Source organism: Myotis davidii, unplaced genomic scaffold (genome assembly GCF_000327345.1).
Source record: "Myotis davidii unplaced genomic scaffold, ASM32734v1 scaffold258, whole genome shotgun sequence".
Classification (NCBI taxonomy): Eukaryota; Metazoa; Chordata; class Mammalia; order Chiroptera; family Vespertilionidae; genus Myotis; species Myotis davidii.
Genome location: NW_006289293.1, coordinates 410,547 through 418,362, shown reverse-complemented (window position 1 = coordinate 418,362; position 7,816 = coordinate 410,547). Strand labels below are relative to the sequence as shown.

The window sequence follows — 7,816 nt, the reverse complement described above, 5'->3', positions numbered from 1 at the left end:
AACCACTCCGTTTTTTCTTTCTTTTTTTTTTTTTTATTCTGGGCCAGCTTTAGCTCTGAGGCCTTGGCTGCTGAAAACAGGTTTCTGGCCTTTGTTTACCTTCTGTATTTGATACATTGTTGCGGTCTGGCTGGCTGAAGCCCGGCTGAGTAAAGCAGGTTTCTGGGTTTTTTTTTAGCTTCTGTATTTGCAGCATAATTACTTCGAGTTGCAGCTGAGAGTCCGGCAAGTCAGGCGGGGAACGTTGGAGTCCTCCGTCACTGAAGCAAGGAAGCCTCATGTTCAGTTTAAGCTGCCTGGCTGCCGGCCGCCATCTTGGCTGCCAGTTAATTTGCATATCTCGCTGATTAGCCAATGGGAAGGGTAGTGGTCATACGCCAATTACCATGTTACTCTTTTATTAGTGTACATAATGACATTCTTTATCCCTGATCATTTTTATTGCTCTGAAGTTTGGTTTGCCTGAAATCAATGCAACTCCAGTTTTCTTTTGGCTAGTGTTAGCATACTCTGTCTTTTTCAAATCCCTTTACTTTTAACCCATCTCTCTTTATATTTAAACTAGAGGCCTGGTGCATGAATTCATGCACAGGTGGGGTCCCTCGGCCTGGCTGGTGATCGGGGCTGATCAGGCCATCTTGCCCAGTCACAATCAGGAGCCAATTGGGGCGGACCATGGGGAGGAACCATTGGGGTTTGGCCGGCCACAGGAGGTTGGGTGTAGGAGAGCACTGACCACCAGGGGGCAGCTCCTGTGTTGAGCATCTGCCTCCTGGTGGTCAGTGCAAATCATAGCAACTGGTCGATCGATTGTTCGGTTGTTTGGTTCACTGGTCATAATGGTTGCTATATATAGATTTAGTTTCTTATAAATTAGATATAATTGGGTATTTTTATTCACTCTGGTAGTTTTTTGTCTTTTAATTTAGATGTATTTAGACCATTGACATTAGAGTGATTATTTAAATAGTTGGATTAATATCTATCATATTTGTAAATATTTTCTGTTCATTCCCCTGTACTTGGTATCTGTTTTCTTCCCCACCCGCCCCCCATTCCTACCTCTCTGGTTTTAACTGAGCATTGTATATAATTTCATTTGATCTTATCTTTTAGCATTACAATTATACTTCTTATTTTGCTGTTTTTGTGGCTGGGCTAGAGTTTGCAACATACATTTATGACAAATCCACTTACTTTTTCAAATAATGCTATGTCCAGTATCTTATGGTTAGTGCAGTTACTAAAAGCAGTGTTACTAATTCCTCTCTGCTGACCATTATAATATTGCTGTCATTTATTTTGCTTCTTTTTTTAAGTTGCCAAATTTATTGTTGCAATTACTATTCTGAATATACTATTAAGTTCTACATCAGGTAAGAATAAGGAAAATAAAACATTTTATTTTACCTTAATTTATTCCTTTTCTAATCCTACTCCTTTCTTTATATAAATCCAAATTCCATACCTATTTCCTAATACTCCTTTCTGAATAACTCACTTTAACATTATTTTGTTTGGTTAGTCTGCTGGTAAAATTCTTTCCTAAATTTTTGTTTGTATGACAAAAATTTTTATTTCTCTTTTACCTTTAAAAAATAATTTCACAGAGTAAGAATTTTGGACTGGTGTTTATTTATTTATTTATTTTTACTTTCAATATGTCAAATGTTGCACTCCATTCTGTCTTGCATTTTGTTGTTGTTTGTTTTTATTTTAGAGAACACTGATTATTGTAAATATTTTCCTTGCTTCTCTACAGCTATGGTTTTCTACCTGATTGCTCCTTTTATAGTTCTCTTTTTATTTTTTGATTTTCTGCAGTTTGAATATATTATGCCAAGCTGTGGTGGAAAAAGGAAAACAATATGAATATAGTCACCTTGCTTACTTATTTTCTGAGTTCTCGTAAATGTAGTGTGATATTTACAATAAGCATTTCACTATTTAAATAAATTTTTCTCTTCCTGCCTTCCTTTTTCTTTTGGTATTGCCATTACACTTATGTGGTGCCTAAGGTGATCTCCCCAGAGTTCCTGGATATTCTGTTGCATTCTTTTCATTACTTTTATCTTTGAGCTTAAGTTTGCAAAGCTAATATTGTGCTCTTTTCATGCTTGCTCATTGATTCTTAGTTCATTTCTATTAACAAATGATCATATCAGAGGCATTCAATATTTTTGTTACCATTTTTTTTCTAGCATTTCATTTTGTATATTTCTTAGTGTTCATTTTTCTGCATACATTATTCACCTAATTTTTCTATTACTGTCCTTAGCATGTCAATTCATTGTTATTTTTTCCTTATTGATTAAGGTATTACATTTGTGTCCTTATCCTCCCATTGCCCTCCCATCCCCCACACTCATGCCCTTACCCCCCTGGTATCTGTATCCATTGGTTAGGTTTATATGAATGCATACAAGTCCTTTGACCTCTCCCCCTTACCCTTACCCTTCCCTAACTTCCCTCTGAGGTTTGACAGTCTGATTGATGCTTCTCTGACTTTGGATCTGTTTTTGTTAATCAGTGTATTCTGTTCATTATATTCCATAAATGAGTGAGATCATGTGATATTTATCTTTCTCTGACTGGTTTATTTCACTTAGCATAATGCTGTCCAGTTCCACCCATGCTGTTGCAAATGGTAAGAATTCCTTCTTTTTTACACCAGGGTAGTATTCAATTGTGTAGATGTACCACACTTGTTTTTTGTTTCTTTGTTTTAAATATATTTTATTGATTTTTTACAGAGAGGAAGGGAGAGAGATAGAGAGTTAGAAACATCGATGATGAGAGAAACATCGATCAGCTGCCTCCTGCACATCTCCTACTGGGGATGTGCCTACAACCCAGGTACATGCCCTTGACCGGAATCAAACCTGGGCCCTTTCAGTCCGCAGGCCAACGCTTTATCCACTGAGTCAAACCAGTTTCGGCAAGGGGTGCATGTATTCTTTTTGATTGATGTTTCAGGATTCTTAGGATATATTTCCAGAAGTGGGACCACTGGGTCAAAAGGCAGTTCCATATTTAATTTTTTGAAGAAACTCCATACTGTTCTCCACAGTGGTTGCACCAGTTTGCATTTCCATTGTCAGTGCACAAGGGTTCCTTTTTCTCCTCATCCTCTCCAGCCCTTGTCATTTGTTGATTTGTTGATGATAGCCATTTTGACAGGATGGTACCACACTGTTATTTTGATTTGCATCTCTCAGATGATTAGTGACTTTGAGCATGTTTTCATATGTCTCTTGGCCTTCTGTATGTCCTCTTTTGAAAATTATCTATTTAAGTCATTTGTGTATTTTTTGATTGGGTTGTTTATCTTCCTTTTGTTAAGTTGTATGAGTTCCCTGTAAATGTTGGAGATTAAACCCATATAGGTGTTAACATTGGCAAATATGTTCTCCCATACAGTGGGCCTTCTTGTTGTTTTGTTGATGGTTTCTTGGAGCAGATTTTTTAAAAAGTATTATTGGTTATAAGAATAAAAATAATATCGCCTTGATTTCAATTTTTATTGTGTTCAGCAAGAACACCAAGTATTGTAAAATTTTTCTGCTATTCCAACATTGTACCCTAGAACTTTTTTTTTATGATGGAGATATCTTATATACATGCAGATCAATACACTAGCACTATTCACATGTAGCTATTGAGCACTTGATACATGGCATGTATAACTGAGCTAGAGACTATAATAGTATACTGTACAATTCTAGACATTGTTGCAGACACAAATATAATTGCTAATGAGTTAATATTTATTATATTAACATTTCATATTTATTTATATAATACTAGAGGCCTGGTGCATGGATTCATGCACCAGTGGTGTCCCTTGGCCTGGCCTGCAAGGATATGGGCCAGGGAGGGACTGTGGGAGGGCTCCAGAGCATATCCGGCCTGTCTCACCCAGTCCTGTTCTGCCTGACCCCAGCAGCAAGCTAACCAACCAGTTGTAGGGTCTGCCCCTTCATGGTCATTGCGCATGATAGCAACTGGTCGAATGATCAAAAGAACAGTCAGACACTTAGCATATTAGGCTTTTATTATATAGGATTTATATTTATTTAAACCTCATTCTTATTATACTGTTTACAGTGGAAGGAAAAAAAAGCCTTGGAAATAAAATAATTTGCAAAGACAAACACTTAGTGAATAACAAAATTTGATTTCATACTCAGGTATTAGGAATTATGCATAAATTTTCTATCAACATCTATGTACAGGTATTTTTGTGAGGATCTTTGTACTCTTTAGATAAATATCCACCAGTAGAATTCTGAGTTATATGGTAAATGCATGTTTAATTTTATTAGAAAATGTCAAACTGTTTTCCTCGGTACCTGTTTCATTTCACTTTTCCACTGTCAATGAGTGAGAGTTCCACTTGATTCACATCCTTGTCAGAAATTGGTGATGTCAGTTTTGGGGGCTTTGTTTGTTTGTTTTTTCTAATAGATATGTTCTGCTATCAAATTATAGTATTATTTTACATTTACTGAATGACTAAGGATGCTGAGCAACTGTTTTTTTGTTTAAAGTATAACATATGTCTCCTTTTCCCCCCATTGACCACTCTGGCCACTCCCATCTCTGAGGGCAAGCCCCCACAGCCCCAGTGTCTATGTCCATTGGTTATGCTAATATGCATGCATAAAACTCTTTGGTTGATCTCTACCCTGCCTTCCCTGCCTTCTCTCTGAGGTTGGGTGGTCTGTTCAAAGCTATCTTCTCTATTTTTGTTCATCAGTTTATGTTGATCATTATATTCCACATATGAGTGAGATTATGCGATATTTATCTTTCTATGGCTGTCTTATTTTGTTTAGCATAATGCTCTCCTCTTCCATCCAGCTGTTGCAAATGGTAAAACTTACTTCTTTTTATAGCAGCATAGTATTCCATTGTGTAGATGTACCACAGTTTTTTAATCTACTCATCTGCTGATGAGCACTTAGGCTGTTGTCAAATCTTAGTTATTGTAAATTGTGCTACTATGAACATAGGGGTGCATATATCCTTTCTGATTGGTATTTCTGGTCTCTTGGGATATATTCCTAGAAGTGGTATTACTAGGTCAAATAGGAGTTCCATTTTTAACTTTTTGAGGAAACCCCATACCGTTTTCCACAGTGGCTGCATCAGTTTGCATTCCCACCAGCAGTGCACAAAGGTTCCTTTTCCTCCATACCTTTGCCAACACTTGTCATTTGTTGATTTGTTGATGATAACCATTCTGACAGGTACGAGATGATACCTCATTTTTATTTTGATTTGCATCTTTCCGAAGATTAGTGATTCTGACCATGTTTTCATATGTCTCTTGGCTTTCTGTATGTCCTCTTTCAAAAACTGTCGATTTAGGTCCTTTGCCCATTTTTTGATTGGGTTATCTTCCTTTTGTTATGTTGTATGAGTTCCCTGTAAATTTTGGAGATTAAATCCTTATCTGATATACCATTGGCAAATATGATCTCCCATGCAGTGGGCTTTTTTGTTGTTTCTTGCTGTGCAGAAGCTTTTTATTTTGATGTAGTCCCATTTGTTTACTTTCTCCTTAGTCTCCATTGCCCTAGGAGCTGAATTGGTGAAGATATTGCTATGACATATGTCTTAGATTTTGCTGCCTGTGGATTCCTCTAATATTTTTTATGGTTTCCCACCTTACATTTAAGCCATTTAACCATTTTGAGTTTGTTTTGGTGTATGGTGTAAGTTGGTGATCCAGTTTCATTTTTTTGCATGTATCTGACAAAATTTCCCAGCACCATTTATTGAAGAGACTGTCTTGACTCCATTGTATGATCTTACCTCCTTTGTTAAATATTAATTGGGCATAATGGCTTGGATCAATTTCTGGGTTATCTGTTATATTCTGTGGGTCTATATGTCTGTTCTTGTGCCAGTACCAGGCAGTTTTGAGAACCGTGGCTTTGAGATATAGCTTGATATCTGGTATTGTGATCCCTCTTTGTTCTTCTTTCTCAGGATTGCTATGGCTATTCAGGGTTGTGGGGTTTTTTTTATTATTTTATATGAATTTGTGGAGAGTATGTTCTATGTCTGTGAAACCTGCCATTGGTGTTTTATTGTGGATTGCATTGAATCTATAGATTGCTTTGGGTAGTATGGACATTTTAATGATGTTGATTCCACCAATCCATGAACATGGTATGGTCTTCCATTTGTTTATGTCTTCCTCTATCTTTTATTTCAATGTCCTGTAGTTTTCCGAGTACAGGTCTTTTACCGCCTTAGTTAAGGTTATTCCTGGGTATCTTAAAATTTTTGTTGCACTGGTAAATGGGATTGCTTTTTTAGTTTCTCTTTCTGTGAGTTCATTATTGGGGTGTAAAAAAGACATATATTTCTGGGTGTTAGTTTTGTATACTGTTACATAGCTGAATTCATTTATTAAGTCTAGTAGTTTTTTGATGAAGTCTTTGGGGTTTTCTAAGTACAGTATCATGTCATCTGTGAATAATGGTAGTTTTACTTCTTCTTTTCCTATTAGGATGCCTTTTATTTCTTCTTATTGTCTGATAGTTATGGCTAACATTTTCAATACTATATCAAACAGGAGTGGTGAAAGTGGGCATCCCTGTCTTGTTCCTGTTCTTAAGTGAGATGCTTTTAGTTTTTGCCCATTGAGTATTATTTTGGTTGTAGGTTTGTCATATAAAGCTTTTATTATGTTGAGGTATGATCCCTATATTCCCACTTTGCTGAGAGTTTTTATCAAGAAAGCGTGTTGGAGTATGTCAAATGTTTTTTTCTGCATCGATTGATATGAATATATGATTTTTGTCTCTCAATTTGTCTATGTGATGTATCACATTTATTGATTTGTGGATACTGTACCATCCTTGCATCCCCGAAATAAATCCCACTTGGTCATGGTGTATGATCTATCTAATGTACTGCTGGATCTGATTTGCTAGAATCTTGTTGAGGATTTTAGCATCTATGTTCATAAAGGATATTTTTTTCTACCTTAGGTATTTTTCCTACCTTGTCTTCTAGCTCACTTATGTGCACCTCAGCTTCTTCTAGTCTACTGTTGATGCTTTTGATTGTGTTCTTTATTAGAGCTATGTCATTCTTCATTTCTTCTTGGTTCTTCTTCATTTCCTCTTGATTCTTACACATGTTGTTGAATTTGTCTTCCATCCTTTTCAATGTCCTTATGACCATTGCTCTGAATTCTTTCTCTGACAAATTGCTTGCCTCCATTTAATTTATTTCATTTTCTGGTGATTCCTCTTTTTTTTTTGTATGGGGGCGCTTTCTGTGTCTCCCCATTTTGTTCATCTCAGGATTTCTTGTTACGCGGCTCACTCTCTACCACATTGACCAAAAAGTACAAAATACAACTCAACAAGACATGACACAGAGGGAACAAAGCACAAATGTCTTCATAACTGCCCCCTCCCTGCTGGCTGATCACTCCTAACTGCCCTTCCGCTGGCCTGGTCACCCCTTACTACACCTGCCTGCCTGCCTAGTTGCCCCTAACTGCCCCCCTCGCCGGCCTGGTCATCCCTTACTGCCCCCTTCTGCTGGCCTGATCACCCCTAACTCCACCCCTGCTGGCCTAGTCACCCCCAACTGTCTACCATGCTGGCCTGGTCACCCTCAATGGCCCCCCATGCTGGCCTGGTTGCTCCGCACAACCTGCTTGTTCAGTCATTTGGTCATCCCTCACTAACCCCCCTGACGGCCTGGTCACCCCACACAGCCTGCTTATTCAGTTGTTTGGTCATCCCTCACTAATTCACCTGTCATCCTGGTCATAGGCAGCCATATT

At 37.6% G+C, this 7,816-nt stretch overlaps 1 protein-coding gene across 1 annotated transcript in view; it reads left to right on the top strand.

Annotated features, from left to right (window-relative positions):
• Window positions 1-7,816, top strand: part of DACH2 (dachshund family transcription factor 2) — a 452,839-nt gene that overhangs the window by 118,661 nt on the left and 326,362 nt on the right. The gene's annotated exons all lie outside the window — the stretch shown is intronic.